Consider the following 24277-nt stretch of genomic DNA (forward strand, 5'->3'; position numbering starts at 1 on the left):
TAAAAGTACTTAATTGTTCCAAACTCTTTCTTTTCCTAAATGAAGCACATGCGCTGTCGCTGCTGCGTTTCTTGTTGTTTGCGTCTACGCCGGTATGAGAAAGCGGATGTCTTAAGATACATGATATTTTGTATAAGTAGTATTTTGTAGTGTAATGTGTGCCGTTCGGTATAGGCAAGGTGTAGGCCGATATGAGGATTTTGGGAAATATCGCAGGCTTCTTGACCCTGCTAGCTTTCCAAGTGCTTTCTCAGTATATATATCAGTTTGTTTGTTTGCTTGCCCTCGTGTTAAATTGGTCGTTGTTCACATGTCCTCTTTTCATATCTCTGAGACTCTTTTTGTCTATGAAATCATGAGGGACGCTGAGGCGGAGTGGTATATTTGGGAAGGATGAATTTTGCCCACACTTAAGTCACATAATGATCTTCAGTCGTCATTCAGCCTTATACAGGGGCTTCGTCACTAGAGTCTCAAGCTGTGACTGATAAATACAAAAGACGGTTATTCGCACCGATGTGAACCTGTATTACTACTTTCACAACATAGGGGACAATAGTCGCGTATAATATCGACATCGCGAATACTGCAAATCATCCAGTTCTGAAGCCACGGCAGGTGTCTGAGGCAGCGCCGGAGAGGTTTCTCAACCTCTCTAAGTTACGTTAGGAGTTACAAAAGAACGCTGAATTACACATTTCAGTTTGTCAGAAAGCTATTATTTAACAACAACCTGTTTATAACACAAGGCCAATAGTAGATGTCCCAGCCCAGACGTCCCACCAGTATAGATGCACCCGGAGCCACTCCCAGGTGCACGTAAACTAGATTGTGTTGTTCTCTACCTTCATGTTTGGAATCACGCAGTCATCGGCTTCATCACACGCATAAGCGACGTCCCAATAATGACACTGTTCGAAAAAAAAATATTGATATGGATGGGAAGACGTTAGCAGTCTGTGATGTGCCGTTGTATCTCGCGCTGTGCTTCAACGCGTTGCCAAGCCGGTATCCCTGCCTACAACAAAGGTGGACGCCATATACCGTAGCACATAACAGAATCAAACAATTCCATTCTTAAACCACATCTCTTATCAATAATACAATTTAGGCACAATAATAAGCCACGCTAAATAGGACCCCTGGTACGAGACAAATCGTACATATTCATGTCACATGGTCTCCGACAGTTCAGCTAGTCTCTTGAGCACAGCCAGTTGGCGATCTGTAATCTTGAGCGTATGAAAGTACTACGCGTGCGCAGGAGAACTTGAAGGGAAGGTGTACGGGATTCAGAGGCGGCGGCTTCTTTGAGTGGACCTCGTGATGGTGCGTAAAAATGCCCGCGCTGCGCTCAACATTGGCATTGATGGATGCCGATGCGGCAAAGAACAATTACAGGGCACATGCAGGAATGAATATAGGGTATAGCTGCGCACGAACTTTTTTTATTATGGTTTTCGCAAAGCTTGCTCGCGTGACATTCCCCGAGTGTTGCACATGCTACACCCCACATATTATGCTGCCTAGCAGCCATCGTGTGGGAATATTCTGATACATAGAGTTAACGGAATCCCTCGTCCGGGTTGTTCTTAGAGGTTGCCGTCGCAGGTGTATGTTTGGAAATACATTGTTTCCACTGAATCTCATTAGATTGCAAATAGTGAAGGAAACGAGTATTTGTATAAATTGTTTGTCAACTCCTAAAACATATTTCTTTTCTGTTGTGGCTCTTGGTTTCCATTTTTTATTTTTGTCTGTGTGTATGTGTAAGAAGAGTTAAATGGCGCGGACGACCACGATGGTGAAATGAATGCGTGGAAATTGGAAGAGGACGAGGAGTTTAGAGGAAAAAGACAAAGTAGGGTATTTGTAGGGTGCTTCAATGCTAGTATTCAGGCACCCTATATAGGGTGCATGAATACTACTACTACTATTAGTACTAAGGTTCACCTATACTTGAACCTTAGTACTAATTAGGATGAGGTGGCAAGCAGCACAGCCTCGAAGACATGCTCGGGGAAAACGCCAATGGAGGGTGTTCCTTGCAACGTATTTGCTTGACGCAACGTATTACTTGAGGGAACGAAACTTTTTGTTGTTGTCTTGAAAGCTGTTCCTCCAAACTCATGCAGCCAATAACGTTGATTGACAGGATATTTACAGGCTCTGGTGTCAGTTCATCGGTTTCCTATACATGAAGCCTGAAAGTAACAAAATAGCCACAGAAAGTAGGATCTGTTATCCCTGTAAATAAGTGGCACACACGTAGAATAGCAAACAATGAAACGGAACGCTTTTATAGCGCGAACCAGTGCATAGAGTCTTGTAATTTGAACGCAGCCTCACAATGCCTCATTTTAGGTAATAACGTTTCTATTTGTTAGCGATGGGGCCTTCGTGTAATCACATTCGGACTCCCTCTCAACAAATGCACTCAGCGCATTGAATGCATAGACAGCAAGCGTGGTGAATGCATAAGCAATGCACAAGTGACGCCTTCTTTGACGAACTCCCCTCGTCTGCCACCGCTAGCGATTGGTGGATATCCAGACAACCCAGCTCCTTGGCTGTCAATCAACATCGGGGTAGAGTTTATGGGGTGTCCCGTCTGCATGATCCACGGATGACAGGTTAGCGTCCCCGTTATACAGTCGTCGAATCCGCGTGGGGCACGGGGCTGCAATCGTTCTCTCGAAGAAACAGTTCGGAGCGATCCATGTGAAGGAATGGGATGAGCGTTGGGGCAGATGAGTTACCCAGCTGTTATGTTGACCGCTGCGCCCTCTCTGTTACTTCTTATTGGTGACGTCATCATACACAAATGCCGAAGTTTTATAATGATATTGTTTGCCCTGTACTTAACACCTTTGCTGATGTTAAGTGGCTGAAAAATTGTGTTTTGCGATAATTTATGCTAATCTCTTTTTGCCGTCTGTCACTTATGCGCATTTAATCAGCAGTTTGTCTGCTTAAAAAAAAAAACGCTTGATTTGTTTTCATCCCTTCTTTTGTCGAATCCTGTTTCACTTCTCTACTTGGGTGTTTACTGCTCAGAAGGGTATCGCCTGGACGTTGAGAGGCATCGGATAAAAATAAAATCAATTAATTCTTAGCGTGCTGGTCCATCTGTGGATAAAACACTACCCAGCTCAACAATAGCGGATAATCAGCGATTGATCTGGCAACCTGCGATGTTTTGACTATATCTGCCGAGGTGGTTATTTATCATATGCGCGTCTTTCTCCGTGGTTTCAATTTTCTATGAAAGAAATAATAGGGGGCACTTTTAGTCAGCGACACATACAGATTAGGATGGAAATTGGTGTTCTGAGGCTGGAACACCGAAGACACAAAGCCTCAAGTGCCTAAGTACGATGAACGAAGAAAGAGGTAGAGCCCTGGATCGGTAATCCAGAAGATGTCGGTTCGAGTCCCGCAGCTGACTAACCTTTTCAGTGACTTCCTTCCAGGGTGTTCCTTGCAACGTATTTGCTTGACGCAACGTATTACTTCAGGGAACGAAACTTGTTGCTTGTGACTTCCTACTTTCTTTCTACATAGAGATTCTTAATATTTACAGCCCAGCTTGTTGTCCTTATGTACTGAATTAGCTGTACTGTATATTATGTACTGCTGAAAGTCTCATGTGTATGGGACGCTAAGCACAGGGACGCGGCCTTCAAGGCTCTTGTCAATTTCATTGTGAAATCTGGACTAGAAACCCTATACTAGACGGCGCGTGAACATTACCATGATCCTTGATGTGAACGGCGCGCTCGGTCCTGCGTGGTCGCGGTCGAGAGGCTCGACCCGGTGAACTTTTGCGGTGCGCTCGCACCTTCTGTGGTGCAATCGTACCGTTTCGTTTTTTTGGGGGGTAGCAGAATTCGCTTGCGCGGATTCGACCTCCCCTCGTTATTTTATCAACCACCAACCACACTGTAACAGTTTTCACACCTTTAAAGGTTCAGTAATGTGCATGGCACACGCCTTTTCCGGTGTAATTCTGGTAACATCATAATGGAGTACGGTTTAGCACTAGTTTTCTTCACTCGTATTTGGTCTGTCCTCCAAAAATTCAGTCTTTCGGAGTCTCAACATTGTTGAACAGTTTTGTAGACGCTTGCACGTGCTCGATTATCGGTAGCGATGCATATATGCATTAACACGTATCTACGATATCCACGACATAATGAAGGCAAGATTTGCATTGACACCTGATCTTTTGTAGTGCTTTCTGAATTTTGCAAAATATCATCCTGGAGGTACAGTGTTAGGCACCCAGGTTTAACATGCATGGCGCACACCTTTAAAGGTGTGAAAAAGTTTACAGTGAACCAACCAACCTATGTACTGTGCAACAATGCGTGTACTTTCCGAGCAGTATTCTATTAAATTAGTCTCTGCAAGTGATTATGAACAACTGAACAGGAGGGAATTGAGCGATCTCGAGGAACGTTGTTGAGTGTAGAATTTCTGTAGTTTTGGGAACGTAAGAAAATAGGTGCAAGGTGAGAACGTGTTTATGTGCATGAATATAAATATGTTACAAAGAGGAGTCGAAATACGCATATGTTACACTTTATTCGAGCCCTGATTTCTTACCATATTGCCGTAAACATGCGACAGGGTATTTCCCAGGGTATTTCGAACCATATTTCTCGCAGTAGTTTCAGTTATTATGCATTGTTGCGCAGCACTCGCGAGACAGCGAAATGTATAGATGTAAAAATGCCCCGAAACGCGGTGTGTACAGGGTGTCCCAGAAAACGTGTCATTCTCCTTCAGCCGGTATAGTTCTTCCAAAGGTGTGCCAAGAATATTGGCGCTGTGTAGACTCGTGTTCGTCTTATATGTTATTGTCGGTTTGAATGGAACCCTGAGCCATTTTTATTGGAACATTCCTATTTCACGGTGAGGAATTAAAGGGGCCGCGTCACTTCGTTCTGAGTTATCCCGGATACGTGGGAAAGGCAGTTATTCACATCGGTGTGAACCTGCGTTATAGTTTTACAGCACAAGGAGTATCAGACGCGCAGATAATCAACACTGCGAATATCGAAGAGTCCTCCGGTGGTATGGTGGTGGTAGTGAACCTGCTTGCTGTCGGCCACGCGCAGGCTGGTAACCGGGGCAAGTCACGACTAACGGGGGGGGGATAGTGCGTTCTGGGCCGACTTCACAGGGAACTGTGCCGACATTTGTCAGCTAACCACCACTGTCTTGACGCACTATCGCCTTAGTTGCTTGTGCGCCATAAAAACTCCAATCATCATCATCATCATCGTCGTCGTCGTCGTCGTCTTCAAGCGTCTGAGGAAAACACAGGGAAAACACCCAGACAGTACAGCCGGCACCCGGATCCGAACTCTGGTCACCTTCCCGTCTCTGCATAGAATGCCGTCGTCATAACCACATACAGGCCACGAGCGCTGGTCGAAACTCCTCCGGTTCGGACAACGCTGCGTGCGTCTCCGCCAGTAGGCAGCGCGGGAGAGGTCACGTGCTTTTCAGTACCCAATAGGAATAGCCCTCGCTCCTTTGCCGTCTGAGCTTGGCGCGTATGCATCGCGTACACTCTTAAATTCTGAACACCCTTTTTGGTGCAAATGCGGTGTAATTTGGGTGTACATCGTTTTGCACACCCCTGTTACACCTTTCTGGGGAAAAAAAGTTTGCATGAATGGGTTTGTAAGATGGGTGTGATAGTTACAGTGGCCGATTTTGAGGGTGTATCTGTGGCTACCGGTGTAAAAAGGGTGTAGCTGAGCGAAAATGTTTAGCATTCTCGTGGAATATGAATGCCGAATACGCTAAGTCTTAATTTCCCTTCATGCCAAGACCTGTAAGAAACACAGAGGTTATCTTGATTGTGAGTTGATACTCCAAGCAAATTCCTCACTGCAGTGTTTTTGTGTATGCAATCAAATTAAACTGGGACACCTCACCATTCGTTTTGACTCGAAGGCGAGCAGGGCTCTCGACAAGACAAGTAATGTATACAGTATCTGTTTCCTCTTAGAAAGGAAATGCCACTTCCTTTCTAAGTGAGCTTTCGGTTCACTATCCCATTTATGTGAGGTTTGAAACCTATCACTAAATTTGAGAGCGTGTATTCTTGTCCAAACGTATATCCATGTATCAGACCGTATGTTGCTCAAATATGGCACCGGTTTGGAATTGACATATTAGGACAATGTTGGTCCGCAATGCATTATATCTTCATGCTATGCATTTACTTCGGCTGATATGCGTAATACGCTAACTATGGAAACAAAGCTGCACACGTTACATCATTGTGTAAGTGTGTTGACTTACACCAAAAATGGGATCAGCTAGGTATCATTCAATTACACTCCAGATGCTGTTGAAGTAGCACCTCTCCTAGAGGGTGTGCTTTCATCTTAGGGTGTCGATTTACACCAAAAGTAACCAGTTAGCAGAGTTCGAGGTAACTCGTTACAAGTAACTCGTTACTGTAACTAAGTTCCTTTTTTTGGTAACTTGTAACGTAACTCGGTACTTTTGCGCCGTGGTAACTTTCAGAGGAACTCGTTCCTTTTTTTGGTAACTTAGTCAAAGTAACTTAAGTTAAGTTCCAAGTTACTTTTAACTCGCTTTTCACTCACGTCCACACATTTTCTTGCTTTCTCTCCGGTTCCTTAATGGCATATTTTGCCATAAAACGTGATATTCAATGAGTGACAGTATTTTATTCAGGAAATAAGAACTGCTGCCATTGAAATAAAGCTGAACCATTGTGCGCCCACAGGGGGCAAGATGCAAAGCGTTCGAATAAACCTCTATCAGAGAAACGTCATCATGACATATTGGTAGACAGACTGAAACCGAAACAAAGCGGAAGGACGGCTGGGTTCCACGAACGGGCATTTGTTCGCTGTCTCCCATTGAAAGAAAAGTAGGACCGAGGGTCTCGTCCATTCAAGGGGTCATGTCGTAATCCCCTCAAGGCTGTGGCTTTCGGGCGCGACCTTGTTCACCTCTAGCTTCGTAGTTCAATTCTATCAAATTTTGGCGCTGTCGAACACTATGACGTCATTTATTTACAAACAGGGAGAGGTCTATTGTTGGGCATAAAGCAAAACGATCTAAGCGTGTTGCACTCCTCCGCAGGCAACTCAAGGTCTAACTCAACTGCTCGCGCCCTGCACCTGCGTAATGCTATTTTGTGTCCGGAGTAACTTGGAAGTAACTCGTTCTTTTTGTTAAGTAACTCAGTAACTGCGAGTTAGATTTCATGCTGAAGAACTTCGTTATTAACTTAGTTACATTTAGCACGCGGTAACTTAACTTGTAACGAGTTGTTTTTGACGGGTAACTTCTCAATCTATGCCAGTTAGGGTATCATCCAATTATACCCAAGAAGGTGTTATAAAATTTAAGAGTGTATACATGTGCTCGTGGATTTCTCTCTCGCAAAACATCTTGCCCTCAATACTCTGACGTATATAGTGCAGCGGGTGCGTCCATGATGTGATGAAGCATGATGTGATGAATAAATATCAGAATATCACAACGCATCCCATGTGTCGTGCTAGAACAGAAGAATGTCTCTTCCGTTAAGTCATTTCGTATTTGCTGACTGGGAAGATTCATGAGCAGTATAGCAATAAAGCGCAACAGTCTCATGGAGATTAGAAAAAAAGTATTTGGAAAACAGAATATCTATAGGGAAAAGTCTCTATATGGCCATTACCGTATCTTCAAGTGTGTATATCGCTGTTGGTATACGCTGATGCATATATATTGTCTCATGTTGCAATTATGGTGTTGGCTTCTGAACCCAACGCTATTCTCGCGGCACTGCATGGTCGTGCAGTCTTGCGGTGGGGTAGCGCGTTAAACAGACCATTTTACCCCATCTTGGTGCGAGGCCGCTTGTGTCCTGCCATCCGTAACTTTGCATGCGCATGAAATATAGAGACATAAACCCTGCACTCACGGAGTTAATTGTTAACAGGAAAAAGAGAAGGGAAAATTAAGTGCGTAGATAAGAACATGTCAGAGCTGCCATGAAAAATGACAGTCGCGCGGCAGCAAACAATATGCTCCGCTGCCGACATCCACGACGCGCTGATTTTATATAAGGGACGATCCAAAGGGCCCCGAGGCAGTTCGGGAGACGTGACGGAAGGGTTGGCTTTGGGTGCCTTTTGCTGATATTCCCTCTTTATTTATTATTTTGCGTTACCCAGTCCTCTTAGAAGTTTCGTTACGTGATAAACGGGTTTCACTTCGGGTGGAATGCGCTCCGAAAACGTCGATAACGAGAACGCTTAATAGCAGCAGAAGTTGTGCAACTGCCGCTCGCCCCTATCAGATATCCGCGGGCGCTTTTTGTCCTGAAAGTTGGAGCTTGAAAATTTGCAGATAGCGCTGGGTGATGGAGGACTGCAAGTGCTGAGCAGGCGGTTGTACTTTTTCAAGTAATAGTGCGTGCATGCGTATGTGAGAAGGAAATGGCTATTAGGTTAGGCTTTTCACCTGAGACTTTACTGCGCGACTATTCGAAAGGAATTAGTCATTGGCCTCACAAATCGGTTGGAGATGAGCCTGCCTTCTTCACTCCCTCATCTTCTTGTCATCATCATCTTATCATCATCTTCAGCTATACAGTCGTGACGACGTCCACAGCTGTGAGGCGAACAACGTTGTTGTACAACGTGTTGTACATAGAGGCGCTATACCGCATATGCAACTTTTTTTCAGCAGCGGAGCTGCGATTTAGCTACATTTTAAATTGGTTATGGAAAAAAGTATTTCCGCTACAAATATGGGTAGCAGCGGACTCTTTCTCCGTTACCGCTGCTTTTCATAATATGGAAGACGTGGAACACAGAGAAAAAGAGAACGGCTTACTTACGGAGAACGGAAGTTACTTGCTAATCAGGCGGGCTGATGTGACATTCTTCTTCAATTTCACTAACTCTCATAAGCTAAGCGCATTCGAATATTTAGGAATATAATTTGTGGTATTCTGTGCGTTTTTGAATTTTTTATCTCACATTTGCGAAACACAAACCGATATGTATAACATACTGCATAATATGAGCTACGAATCTCAAGGAGAAGACCCGAGACAGGGGAAAAATTAACAGACAACAAATTCCGTCTGTTGAATTTGTTGTCTGTTAATTTTTCGCCTATCTCGGGTCTCCTCCTTGCCATTATGTAACTTTCACTGTTATCGATGAGCTACGAAGCTATTTTCCGTCATTACAACCAGTTGCAAAACTATAGTGTCACCGTGTTGATATAGGACATTTCAAACTGTTGTGTTTTGCAGCTTCAATGTTCGGAGCAGATACACAAACTGTCGTGCCTTTTGGAACAGGAATACGAAAATATATCGGGACATCATGCATATATACATATATCTATAGTCATTGCACTACAAAGGTATATACCACCGACTTTGCTTCAAGTTGTTCGTGCCAGACGCCAACCATATCTGGCAAGTTAGAATTACCTTAGATTACACAGGTTGCCGAACGCGATCTGGTTATTTTCTCACATTAAGTACGTCACACTGTAGGTATGCGAGCCACACAGAATGAAGAAATGATAACATTATTCGGGAGTCTGTATCCCAGCATGCTTATTGCTCTTTGCACACTTGCTTGGTGAAGCTCACAGGCGATGAACTTGAAAGCAAATGATTGTTTACAGCGTCTGACATATCTAGGGAAAAGTTGCATGTTTTTTGTTTTTGTTTTTTTTTACCACAGAGAGAACCGATCTATCCGTCAACAGCAAACAGACGGAAAAGTTTGAGGTCGGGATTCGGGGATATCTCGCATAAAATACTGTTATTGCAGAAAAAAAGTCTTGTGTTCGATAACAGTCATGGGGAGTAACTCAGTTACAAGTAACTAGTTACCGAATCTTTGGGTGTTGATGCGATGGTGCCTTGTCCCTTTCAATTTCCTTGTAGGATCCCTCTGCACAACTCGATTTGTAGGACGACACGCGATTCCCAAGGTAGTTTTGTTTTAAACCGTGACATCCAGCTAGCGTGAGGAAAGAATATGACATGTTGTTTTAGCCTTTCGTATATAGATGGCGCCTCCTGCTAAGGAAGCACCAGTTGTTTCAGGAAACCTTTGGAGCTTTCTGCTGGAAGAAATTCAGCAGAAAGCTCCAGCTTGTGCAGATGATTTTCTGAGTTTAAGGAAGCTCTTCGTGTTGTTCACCACCGGAATTCCATGTGCACCATATGCGCATAATGGCTCATATGCGCTATCGCCATTAAATTACATCTTACACGCGTGTCATCTCAAAGTCAGGATCAATGTAAAATAATATATCTTGGCTGTAAGTAGCGGTATACTTTATGCTGCATGCTGGCTATGTGAGGGAACATAAATATTGCACCGTCTTTAGACAGATTCGCCAACGAGATGCCTGTACGGTAAGGCGTTGCCTATAAAGAAGTGTACGCTAGCGGAAAAGTTGCGGCATCGTATTTACGTTACTTTTATTTGATATCGCGTTACTTTTTCGCATTTGTAGCGACGCTAGTATTGCGATACGTTTTTGGGGAGTAGCGGGTAGCTGTGTTTCGTCACTTCTTTTTGGTTGCGGGTACTATACACTGCATGCAGGCGCTTCCGGCTTAGCATGAAATCCCTGTGTCAGAGGATACCTTGAAGCAACTGAACAGTTACGTGATTGTTTGGGGGTTGAATTAAGATGGGATGTTTATGTTGGCGAGAACAAAAAATAATAGGGAGAGGAAGATAATTATGCTCGACCAATAGCGAACAGTGGGTTTCAGTTCCGACTGTGTCCTGTCCAATTCCCTTGCATTCAGAGCCCCAGCACATCGCATATCTCCTACCGATATAGGTCAGCATATGAAGAGACCATCTACAATTTATCAGCGAAGCAGTTTCCACGGAATCTCGAAAAGCAAATACTCCCTCTTCACTCGCAAACTTTGCGGTCAGCTGTAGTTTTCGAGCAACTTCCTATCGATTCTTAGAAACATATACGTGTACACAAAAAACGGTGGAAGAAACGAAAAAGAAAGGCAGCTTTCGGTCTTCCCTCTTGGATAGCAGGGACTGACATAGCAGAGAGACACCGCTTTGGGCGGGAAGTTGGAACAAGAAACCCCCGTCCGACGGCTTATGCTCGGCGGAGCGTGAATGGTGGGGTTGCTTTCAGTGCTCCCCGATAGGGGCAGCACACAGCTGAGCCTCTCCCCCCCCCCCTCCCCCCGAAGCTATATCCGTTCGCGTTCTGCGTTTCCTCCTCTCTGCCGCTCGTCACAATCGATATAGCTGCACAAGGAGACAAACTAGAACAAGCAATGGGGAATAGTATCACGGCATATGTGACAGTGAAGGCTTGTTGTTAGAATGAATTAATTGCTGCGCTGTGTATGTACTGAGAAGCTCCACTATTGACCTCGCAGACCAGTGCATGATGCCATGTTTTTTTTTTTTTCCTTGTGATTTTGTGAACACTTTTCAACGTTGATACACCACGAACCACGATGATGAGTCGCCGCGAGGGAAGAAAGGAAATCAGGGATGAAATTTCAGATGCGCTTTGTTGCTGTTGCATGGCGCATGCTGTAGATTTTGAGTATGCACAATTGAGCTGCCTCATTTTCTTTTAAATTTTATCTTTCGCACGGAAAACCTTCGTAAGTAAAAGTCTTTCAATTACGCCTTGATCTCCCACACAACTAAGAAAACCTCAGTCGCATACATTCACCAGGAAAGAGCATTTTGCACAGAAAAAACAAACAAAAAGGAAATAGGGAAAACTTCCGCACGTTTACAACTATCCAGACCATGCATAAAACTTTAATGTCAACGATGATGTTAATTTTTGTCTGGGTTATGAGCTGCAAAGAAACTACAGAAGGAAAACAGAGGAATCCTCAGTCGTTGTGGTAAGACTAGACATGTTGCGCACTATTTTTGGTACAATCTTAGCAGCATGCGGACTTCTTACACATAGCTCAGTACTTGTGTTGGGTGCGTGTGTGTGTGTGTGTGATCTGTGTCTCCCTTCCACAGTGTCTTCTGGTATGTTCTCTCCCACAAGCTGCCGATCCTCGCCCTATCTTAAGGGACCTCTGTGATCCCCCCCCTGCCAACTCGTGTCACCGTCGTTCTTTCTCCCTCACAACTTCCGCTTGGACTGAGATGCGCACTGCATTTTTCTGTCGCTTCAGATATGACTCTCCGTCGTCGTCCCGTATCAGCCTTCGTGATCCCCCCGCCCTGCTTCCCTTTTTCCTCCTCTTCCTAGTGTCGCACCTTCCTCGCGCGGTTCATCCTTCTATCTCACAACACCCCTTCTTGCGCAAAATCGACAGCGCGAGAACTGTTCGATAAAGGCGCTAAAATGAGGGAGAACTCTGCCATGGAATGGAGGGGAATAAACAAAAGGAAAGAAGGACGAGAAAAAAAAAAAGCCCGGATGAAGTCGGGATAGAATCACGACTGGGGAAAGAAAAGGAGAGCTTCCCTCTGTTTCGCGATCCCTTTCCCTCGTGTATGGTGAGCCGTTTTGTGTCTGCGAGTGTTTTATTTCTGTCGTCTGCTGTCTCCTTCCCGCTACGCTGGAACCCAGCTAACAGAGCGCGACACCCGCTGCATCCTCAGTGGCAGCATTCCCATTCCCTGTGCGCCAGCAGCGGTGCATGGCGCACATAGACGCCCTCTCAGCAGCGCCTCGCGAACTGATCAATGAGAACGCGGAGCCGATGTGTTGTTGAAAGTTTGGAAAGCACTTTATTGATCGCACAGCGCGAAAGACGAAGCGGAAAAATGGCAGCGAAGGAGAGAGTGATGTCTCCTCGTCCTGTAAGATCCGCGTGCGGATGAAGAAAGCAGGAAAATCGAATTTGAGAGCGCGTTACTTGCGACGAGTAGTATTTGCTTTGAATGGGGATATTTGTGTGCCTGTTTTATGTCGTTGGCGGAGTTTTTACGGGGATTTATCGTAGATATAGCGAGACGACGGCAGTGCGCGGCTCTGATCAAGTCACACCGGTATGGTCTAAAGAAATATATATATATATATATATATATATATATATATATACAGAGAGAGAGAGAGAGCGACGTTCGGCAATTCAACAGCAGACCGGGAATATCAAGGACAGTAAATTGTAAGAAAGATCCGAGTATACGAAAAACAGGAAGACGTAGAAAGTAACGGTATGTCAAACATTTGACAGGGTGTTGTGTTGGTTCTGCTGAATTCACGCGGCCTTATTCTAAAGGCATACGTTGGTAGGAGCCCGAAGAGAAGATTGGTGGTTCAAGTACTATGGCAGTAACTTAGCAAGGCAACACATTAATGTTAAGAAGGGAGTTGCCTCAGGACAGAAGCCGCCGATATTTCGAACAGAGACTGTTCTTCTTCTGGGCACCGTCCTCATCATTGGCATGGTATTTAAATGGTTAGGTGTGACGTGTTTAAAGGTTCATGCGAATTGTGGGTCAACAGCCCGGAGGGAAGAAAGGTCCGTACGGGTTTTTACGGCGTACGGACCTTTCTTCCCTCCGGGCTGTTGACCCACAATTCGCATGAACCTTTAAACACGTCACACCTAACCATTTAAATACCATGCCAATGATGAGGACGGTGCCCAGAAGAAGAACAGTCTCTGTTCGAAATATCGGCGGCTTCTGTCCTGAGGCAACTCCCTTCCTACATCTCTACCGGTTCGCTGGATTTCTACCCATCTACATTAATGTTAAGTGTTGCAGACAAAATGGTTAAAAAGCAAGCGAGCTGGTGGCTAAGATCCATGACGAAAACCCGAGACTGGGAAAGACGAAAAACAGACGACACAACACAAAGTCTCAACTCTCTCTCTTGAGACTTTGTGTTGTGTCGTCTGTTTTTCGTCTTTTTCCCAGTCTCGGGTTTTCGTCATGGATCTTAAGTGTTGTCTTTGTCAAATTCGAAATTTTCAAGCACCCAAATTAAAGTAGATTGTCTGTGGTGTTAGCTAGAAGCCAGACATAACCGATCATTGGGCAGCTGTTTCGTCTTTGCAGCCTCATCAACAGTGCGTACACGGGCAACGAAGAGGAAAGGAAGTGGCGTCAGAAGGCCCCGTGGGCCTATACATATACACCGTGCTTTAAATGTTTGCTTAAAAATATCCTCAAATTGGTACCTCGCACAGAAGTGCACAAGGTTCATAGTGGACATTGCGGTACACACGTCAATGACAGATACAGCGGATGAAGCGTCGTGCCTGGGTATCAGTGCTGTATATGTTGCTTGCCCGTCAATACGGATGATCCGTCAAAATAGGGTCTTTGTGTTTCTGAAATACGTAGCTGTTACAGAATCACGCGTGTCGAATGAATTTTTGAATGCATCAGTTTATGCTTAAAAAAGGAAAATGTACGTATTGTTTTTCATTTCCGTTTCTGATTAATCATTCGTCGAGGAAGTGCCATAAATTTCCTTTCAGCACTGGAAGAAAAAAAGGAAGAAAGAAAAGACCTCCTAATCCTAAAAGCATAAAGCCACACCCACCCTCCTACCCGGACTATATTGCAAAACGGAGTCCCCCTCACTCACTCCATTCTTTTTGTTGTATTTCATGCACTGGAGGAAATATCCCCCGAGACTTTAAAAAAACTCTTCAGTTCATGAAAAATTAATTTAGGGAACTTTCTGTCGCCTCCATTCTTCTTTTCTTCCTCGTGTCCTTTTTTCCTCGTTTTTTTTTTTTCACACGTAAACTGTGTTATACTACCCTTCTGTGTGTGTAGAATTTATTTGCCTTTTTTTATTTTTTACTTTAGGTATATTTCCGCACGAGGCTGTAGAGATATGCCTCATTCGTTTTCTTTCCGCCAACTCTTGAAGATTGGCATTGAGAAAGGTGCCGGCATCGCGCTTTAATAAAGCCTAACGTGGAGTTTAATTATGTTCCCTTTCCTATGCTTCTCTTATTGTTTCTGGCTCGCGTTCCGTTCAAAAATGCGGTTCGTTTTCTGAGATGTCAGCGTATCTCGCAATATTACGAAGCTGGCTGCCAATGCCGTAGGTTCATTGGAAGTCTGCATAACGTTAGCAGTTTTGACTTTTCCGCGACACGCAAGAAACAAGCTTAACTCGCTATTCCGATAGCCCATCTATCAAATGGAGTCGGAAGTAGTGTTGCGATTACTTTCGTGGGGTCTCCGGAATACGTCCTCTTGACCTCTGCATGCGCTCTCAGTCCATTTCTAAACATCTGCTTTCCAATGCCCGAACATTTCAGATTCACAGTTTACTTGCCTTTCTCAAGATTTTCTTGTGATCACACGCCGTTACTTTCGAAGTGAGATACGTTGACGATATGTAATTCTCTCAATAATATTATAGCCAGTAACAGTAGGATTCAAGTGAAAGTCCCGCATGCCAACAGCTCGGTTTCCTCACTGTCGTGGTTCTCCCCTTTCAGGACAACGCAGTGGCATGAATCACAGTACAGGGGAAAAGTCATGCTGACATTAAAGCAGCGATTAGGCGCGCGAGGCCTTCGGAGAGTTCGGGCACTTCTGCGTTGACTGGACTTGCATCTTGGGAAAGCAGACGACGAGACAGGTGGGTCATCGTTCGATGCCGTTATCGGCATTCAAGGTATTCTCATCCTCTCTTTAAATCGAAGCACCCTCGTAAGTCGCACTCGCCGTACACAAGTTGATGTCCTTATGGAACACTTGCTTTATGTCTCCCCCGAGTGACAGATGACCATCGCGCGCACGACAATTTGTACAAACCAACCGCGCACGTGTTTACGAGCTTGTGAAGCGGAGTGACGTGGTCATAAATTTTCTTCCCTCTCCCCGCGGCTCCTTGCCCTTGACTGCTGTTCATCGCACGAGACAATGTCAGTCGTAGCCACTTGCTGCTCCCGCGTGTCGCGGTGCTCTGGCAGAAAAGCCTTGCTTCGAGAGAACGACCTCGAGGACACTGCTGTCATTAGCCGCTGCACCCCATGCCATAAATCCTCCAAATGGGACACGCGGCCACAACCGACAGATACTCATGCCATCGTCGTGCCTATGTGTCTTCTTCTTATTGGCGTGTGCCCTACGCGCGTCCCCGCGTGCGCGGTTTCTGCGAAGGTGTCTCATGTTTGTGTGCGTACGTGCTTGTATATATATTGTTTCCCGTACAATATGACATATTTCTTGGCTCTATTGTTTTGTCATCGCTTTTCTTGTTTGCATGAAATTATTTTACTGCATGTCTTGATTAAATGACACTCGTCGTCACATTATTCGATTGATCTCGCATCTGACTCGTTGACCACCGTATACGTAGTGAGTCACTCAGCCATTCCCGAGTTCCAGCACAGCTTGTGTTTCTCTTTTCCTTTTTTTTTTTTTTTTGTTCCAGCGTATCAGAAGTATTTATATGTGCTTCGAAGCACATATAAATACTTCGCACAATTAATAATAAATAATATAATAGTAATAATTAGCAATAAATACTTCGTTTATGCACAATCAACGGATATATGATCATATATCCGTTGATTGTCAGTGAGCATTCGTTAAACTTCCCGCCATGGACCTTCAGTGATCATGCGAATCATTCTTGATCACTGCGGGATAGTGTCGAGAACCAGTGACCAGTTAGCCTTTACAGTGCAACATAAACCTAACCTAACCAATAAGTTGTCCTGTAATTAATTCAGTGCAATTAATACATCGCATAACTGGAAATCCAGTTGATTCTGCATCCCATTGAAGTTCTGACTAATTGGATGAAGCATCCTAAAAGAAAACATGCATTCTACATTACAGCTAGCATGTGCAGTTTCAAAATCGTTCCAGTTGGGGAAATTCTAATGCTATCATCACGTAGAATCAAGTAGCACCCAAATTTCTTGTGGATAGCCGATAAAAGACCCACTGTATACACGGAAATACCCAGAGTTCTATAGAAGAGGAACTTTGAATCGCACTCCGCGCAATCTAATTTTCTCTGCAACTTGTGTGACAAGAGATGTCAAGTGTCTACTCAAACAAATGTCACCGTCTGAAGTTGCCTGACACTGAAGGCGATGTCATTATTTTGAGTTAAGTGGGCGGAGAAGAGGGTGGAGCCAGCTGCTGGACATCGCCGGGGAATACACAACATATTCTTCGTGCCTGCATGTACATAAACTAATTTATGCATGCTGCTATGCTTCTTCCCTGATGGTCTTTTTGTAGACCACATAACGTGCTGTTTGACACATTTCTTCTCTGTAATAGCGAGCTGTCGCAATGCACATGTCCCGAGACTGATGAAAAAGTGTTGGTTTGGATCGTGTACATATTAGGACCTGACCTAATAACTGCGAAATTTATCTGCTTAATCTGTGGTGCTTCCACGGGTGTACCTCGAAATAACGGGATCGAAATCCCCGTCGCAAAATAAACTACTGTAAATGAACGTTATCTGACTACAGAATGCGCAGTCTCGCGCGGCAAACTGCCAAAGGCGAATTTATACTAACCTGCTCGTAAAAATACAAACACCGAACTTGGAGAAACCCAGGGATGGTCATAAATACATTTTTGGGTATTTAAATATAAATCAAAATACTTTATTGAAAGGGGTATTTGAATAATCTTCACAAATACTTTTCAGCGTGAGTATTTAAATACAACATATAAATACAGTATTTAAATACCGTAACAACTACCATAAATACTGTGAGGAAGATGTCATCTGGAATTACAGAAATAACGATGATCGTAACAACAAATCAGCAAGGAACAATAGCATTTATTTGTTAGATTATCATGGTGATTTTAATATTAGAGGTTTCTCGAAGACTGCATCGTTTAGGCATCTTCTGTTCGGCCGTACAATCAGATTCGCAAAGAAGAACAGAATCTCCACAGGTGCCGATGAACAAATGCGTGTATGAAATTTGATGCTTTTTAGATTTTAGATTTTAGATGATTTTTAGATGCTTCGCACAACAAGGTCATCGGGTAGCCGCGACTGTTGTCCGCAACAACAGTGAAAAAGTCGCCATCTAAAATGACTTAGCACGATGGCAATGACTAAACACGGCATAACTGTACCCCAAACTCGCTCCTCTTCTCGAAAGGTCAAATGCAGGGCAACTTTAAGATATCAGTCAGTATATCCTGTATTTAGGAGTATTTATAAAGTATTTACAATAATAAATAACCGAAAATTGATATTTAAATATAATTATAAATACATTTTTCAAGTCTGTATTTAAATACAAAATATAAATACATGTATTTATATTTTAAATAGTATTCTATTACAATGTATTTAAATACTGCCCATCCCTGGACAAACCTAATAATAAAGTAACCGACATGCTGGTCTGTCGTGTCCGCCCTGATAAGCGTAACCGCTGCTAGAATGTGGCTTTCGTTCGCTAAAACGTCTTGGACAGACATCGGAAGCCCGTGAACTTGAGTGGTTAAATAGTAATGTCGTGTTTTTAAACGAGGTATATCATCTGGGGAAGCAATTGAGCATTCTCCTTGATTTTCCTTGTTTCGAGAGCGGGTATTTCGCAACCGGGAATATCGAGGTCCTCCTGCTTCCACAACTTCAAAAAATCGATGAAGTGATGACACACTGGTCTGTATGGGATATGAAATGTGAGGTGGGGTACGAATAATGATCCAAGTCTATGTCATGACATGATGACACATGCCCATGCTCGCCATTCCTAAAGTTACGTGTACTTGCTTCACGACGGCGCACCTCTAGTAATTTCTCTCGTGTACACATGCAAAACAAGGTGCGTCAAGCGCTGTAAAACATTCGGTAAAGTGAGTGGTAAACGTATACAAGCCATATGTTCTTCTGAAATCTTGTCCATCTCATCGTCATCATTTATTGTTGTTGTGTCTCGCGACGTAAAAGCCCCAATTATTATTATTATTATTGTTGTTGTTGCCTGAAAGCTTGTAATTATGTCATTGATCCTTCAGCTATAGACTAGTTTCCACGGGTGACGTCACATGGCCGGTGTGGGCAAAACAAATTACAGAGTCCGGACAGAGCCCGGGACAATGAGAATAATGTACCACAATTTGCCAGAAATTACCACTCGACAACACCTGAAGCAATCTCCAATTACATACGGTAATCGGGAGTCCCGTTCGTGTGGTTGCCCACACACTAATGGCGTCTTTTGTTTGTAAAAGGAAAGAGGCCTATACGCAATAGCTCCCTTCCATAATTAAGCATTTTTAGCAGTCGAATTTTAAAGATTGCTGCGCAGAGCAAAACTTGCGGACACTCTTGAGCCACTAGCATTGGATTGGATTGGATATTGCAACTTTCCCTTTGCAACGAGGGGTAGCATTCGCCACCTAGCCTAAAAATTGGAAAGTACGAGTATTAGAAAATTATAAGGATCATCTACTACTCCCCCATATACAAATTATGATCTCGATTGTTCCTATACCACCACTCGTTTAACCGACCTTTGTTTTCTGCACCGCTTCCACGTTTCTCTTGTTTCCCGTAGTGCCACTTTCCCTTGCGACGATTGAATGCTCTCACAATAATGTTACATGCTCCGCGGTCTCCTCTTCTTGTCCACATAGGCCGCACGTTTTGTCGACAGTTTTTGCAAATTTAGCTACACGGGTTTTTGGTCTCGTGCGTAATCTGTTGAGAACACAAGCAACTACTCTAGCCAGCTGCAATGTACGCTCGGCAGTGTTGTGAAACCAAAAAAAGACGCTGGTCGGCGAAGAGGGACGGTTGGTGGTGCATCCCGAATCAGTGCAGTGGAAGCCAGTAATCCGCGGGATGTCAGGCTTTGCAGAGAACAGTGACAGAAAAGCGACTTTCACTGCATTCACGTTCACATTCACGGCATTCACGTTCTGATCCCTCCAATCACGCAGGAATGAGTGATGGCGGTTAGCAGACGACGTGAGAAGAGAGTGCATGGCCAGCAGATGGCGCTGATGTCCATGCAGGTTACAACGGTTTAAACCGCATTGCTCAAGTGCAGCAGTGCTTCTTCGAAACAGGATTAAAACTACTGCATGTAAAACAGCAGGCAAGCTGTTAATATTGGCAGCGGCATCTGAAAGCTTACTCCGAAAGAAACGCACACTGCAAATTTTATGTGCGACTAAATATTTTTTAATCACGGCTGAAATTGCGGTGAAAAGATGCGAGGCGACGCCTGTGGTGGGAAACAATCGCCTATTCGTCGAGCAACCGTATTACGTGTCCCCAACTCTCTATCGGCTAAGTCGGGGCTAAATAGCCGGCTTCATGAACCTTCTTTGAAAAGTTCGTTCAAACTAGATAGTTATTGACATATATTCTCTCAAAATGGTAAATTGGTAAATCACATTGGTAAATCTCGGAAATGAGTAACAAACTGTCAGCAGAATCACCATGAGAGTCACCTACGCAAAAATGCACCACGTCTGGCAAGCTGACGTGGTGATGGTAGCAGTCCACAGATGCTGCTGTACGCTCCCATTGTTATTCGCATGTTTATGTTCGCCGGCCTACATGGTAGGACCTACGGACTTGTGCAAGGCCTTAGACACAGGGTTGCCCGTAATATTAAATCTGAATTTTCTAAAAAAAACTAGGAGGGGGATTTGAACGAAATTTGTGGCTTTTGCATACTGAGCACTCAGCAGTATAAAATTATATGCCTGCTGCTTTACAGTACCTTTGATAGAACTTAGCCTTTTTTTTTTCTTTTAAATACATCGTGTGGCTATCAGGTGGTACCGGGCCAATTCGGGGCGTCCTCCAACTGTTCCTGGCGGACGTTTGTGGACGCTGCGATAAGGCGGCTATCAATCTTGGAAATCGCTTAATATGCAGCGGCCCCATAAATAATATGGCCCCATGGCCCATATGGCTTAATATGTCCCCATGGCCCATGTGGCTTAATATGGTCCCATGAACAACTGAGATGGAATTACTTATGTGTGATCACAAGGCCGAATTCTACATGGTGGTACATAAACTCATTTTGCAGTCTCTTTAACTACGGAATAACAACGGAACTGTAGAAATAAGCATCAAGCAAGCATCTCACGTTCGAAGTAGATGCATTGGCCACTGCCGTGTCCCAAATCTTGAGCTGGAACTATACCTGCAGCTGGTGTTCCCAGCCTTTTGGACATGGCCACTACTACTTGTATGGGACATTCGAGGTGGTATTTGAGCATCGAAAAAGGAAGTCTTCACGCAAACTCATGTCATGCGAGGAGGACCGCCGGACACCCTTTTCGGTTGAGAATCGGTTTGCGGGCGCCCTATTGCAGCGAGAACTTGTGTTCAACTACATTTATAAACCAGTATTGAAATTGTGTTGTAGTATATTATATTTCGAAGGAAGGAAAATAAAATAATGCTGAATATATATTTTTTTCTTTGTCATTACTTCAGGCATTCATCGTTCATCCCAACGCAAGACTCATCTCGCACGAGCCATTCGTAATCTACCCTGTGGAACCGGGCTTTTGTAGACTAGTCCTTTGTCAGAAGCTCGTTTCTACAGGTATCTTGCGAACTCAGCTGCCAGCAGCTAGAACTGTCGTCAGCGTTCGTCGTCGGAGACGGTTCCGTGACAGTGAACTTTTGAAAAAGACACACAAGGGAAAACGGTCATGGTAAGATTGTCGTATTGAAGAATTCGAATGACACTAAAGGGGCCGTGACACTTCGCTTCACGAGCCTCTATACAGATGTTAAAACGCCATGTGTACGTAGCGATGCAATCCTGCAAGCGTAGATGCTTGGGGAAATGGAGTATAGTTGAAACTGATTCTTCTGTCCAGGAAAATCTATTGACGCACGATGTAATGTGACATCATAGACGGCCGCTTCACTCCTCCGTGCAGCTACCTTGGAAGAGGACACGTGACCTGAGGGGAATGTCTGGGACACGCGTTCCTCTGTTCACGCCATGGTTCGTTGTGCTCGAGAATCTGGGCCGGGTACCGAAATAACACAGTACCAAAATAAACTCCGGAAACACTCGTGCAGAAATAACGTATTCCCACAATTCTCGTTTCAAAATAACAAATCCTAGTTTAACGTGAATGAGAATACTACAGTTCGGAAATAACTCGGTACCAAAATAAACTCCCGAAACACAGGTTCGAATATGAACATCGTGCGAAAACGCGCTGGCCGGCAAACCTTCATCCTCTACAAAGCATGCGAAGAGCGCACTGAACGCGATGGGGAACTGAACATCGCTGCCGCCACCTTCCTAAGGGAAAGAACGAAAATGGTGAAGGAAATTCCGCCCTCATAAATTTGGAGCTAGGTTTTTGGGAGGTCACGCGGTATATCGTTCAGTACATTATTTCCTTGCATCCACAGTCCCCTAGAAACGTGGCTGCCTCGTTTTGGCTGCTTCAGCCACCCCACCCCCTCCCCAAATGTAGGTGATGAAAAAAATTTCAGTACCACATTATCATTGTTTTCTTGTCGATACCGCACTGCTGAATGCGAGATGAACATCGTGAATTCACATCCTGCGGGTTTTCTCTCACTCCCATTTTGCACTTTGGTGAATAAAGTACTCTTATTACTTTTATTCTAAACTTATTCATTAGCTTTGTTGATGTCTGTTGCCTATATCAGACTTAGCTCCCCGGGCTATAGCTCGATCATCTCCAACGTTTTCCTCTAGCCGTCCTATCGGGGTCACTTCCCACATGATGCTGTCGTGCTTTGTTTTGTGATTTTCGCATCGCTAGCTCTAGGCCTACATTGCCCCATCGGCCAGTTCGGAAGTCGCGATTTGACTTCCTGACCCAGCTCGCCACGTCTCAAGTCACTTCGTGCAAATGCAGACGGAGTTCGCGAAAGCAAGAAAATGGGGCCGTAAAACTTCCGTGCCGTCTATTTCAGCTTCGTTTTTTTAAAGTATGTGTGTGTGGGGGGGGGGGGTGGGGGGGGGTGCAGTTCAAGTCCACACGAACTTTTATCTTTCGTATAGTGCCTGTGGGACGAGAAGAGCGACAGTGAAATTCTCCTCCTAAGTGTAACGGCTGAATCGCATGGCACGAAACGCCATCCGAACACTGTACCGTACCGACTGTACCGTGTGCTGTACACGGAACCCAAATCGGGACCGAACTTTTTTCCGTGCGTCACCGCATGCTACTGAACTGCAAGCCGAAGTTCGGCCGAAGACTTTTGACCTTGGGGCACATCACCACCGTTCACTCATCCAGCTCCATCCAATCCCTGCATTCATAGGAGGAGCATGCGCGCGCATGTGGCCGCCTGATCCAACGTGCCATCTCATCTGATTCGGGTCGAATTGCTACCTCATTGTTGCTATGGTTCTCCTTCCGGTTGAATGCTTGCTACTTTTTCGTTTACAACACTCGGTTTGTGACTGAAGTGAAACATTTCTGGCCAGATAGAATTACATTAGCTTACACAGGTTGCCGAACATTATCTAGTTATTTTCTTTTTCTTTTTTTTTTTTTTTCGTGTTAGCGCCGCCAAGCAGCTGTGGCTATGGGCGGTGCACAGACGGGGGGATGTGGAGAGAGGACGGCAGAGAGAAAGTACCTTGCGTGATAGCCGCCGGGTAGCCAGCTTTGTTTACATGTGAAGTGCGGGTATCTTTTTTTTTTTTCACAGCATCGCTAACTGTGCCAGCACCTAAAAGAACTCTTCATTAGGGACCAGATGCTTCATTTCTCGTGATTTCTACGCTTCCAATACCACCGAGGTCACTAGACTCGCAGCGAATAGCGTTTGTGACGCGCGTTCGGCCATTGCATGAGGTGTGCACAACATGAGCGAATATATTCTATTTCTTTTGTTCTAGTTTCAATGAAACTGAATGAGGACCTGCAAAATGATCAATGATTTACAGTTGTTACTTTCGTGACGGTGAAACGCCGCTGGATACTGTATCACCGTCAAATGCACCGACCAAACGGCAACCTATTTCGAGATAATGATTGAGGTGTGTCATCGCCAGTGCCCAGAGCCGATATTGCGCTCGGTATGACGAGTCTCACAGTGAGAACAGAAGTTCTACGTTGTCCAAAAGCTTTAGTATTTACTCACCGACCATTTCACAGCTGTCGTCCCGCAAGCTTACTGCGGTAGCCGAGGTAAAAACTCATATACTTTCTTCTTTGAGGATCTCTTTAGAGTTATTGTATCTGAAGATACTAGAAAAACTGCAGTACAAGTTCAGGCAATAAGTTGTGACCCCACGTGTTTATTTGTATGGATAAAACGGACGCACGATGTAAATTTC

At 44.4% G+C, this 24277-nt stretch overlaps 1 long non-coding RNA gene across 1 annotated transcript in view; it reads left to right on the forward strand.

Annotated features, from left to right (window-relative positions):
- Positions 1-22585, forward strand: part of LOC135384022 (uncharacterized) — a 34889-nt gene extending 12304 nt beyond the window's left edge. The window contains exons 2-4 of the long non-coding RNA XR_010420212.1: positions 15461-15603; positions 21427-21650; positions 21819-22585. This is a non-coding gene — a long non-coding RNA (uncharacterized LOC135384022). The remainder of the gene's footprint in view (positions 1-15460; positions 15604-21426; positions 21651-21818) is intronic.
- The last annotated feature ends 1692 nt before the right edge of the window (positions 22586-24277 follow it).

This window comes from Ornithodoros turicata, chromosome 2 (assembly GCF_037126465.1).
Source record: "Ornithodoros turicata isolate Travis chromosome 2, ASM3712646v1, whole genome shotgun sequence".
Lineage (NCBI taxonomy): Eukaryota > Metazoa > Arthropoda > Arachnida > Ixodida > Argasidae > Ornithodoros > Ornithodoros turicata.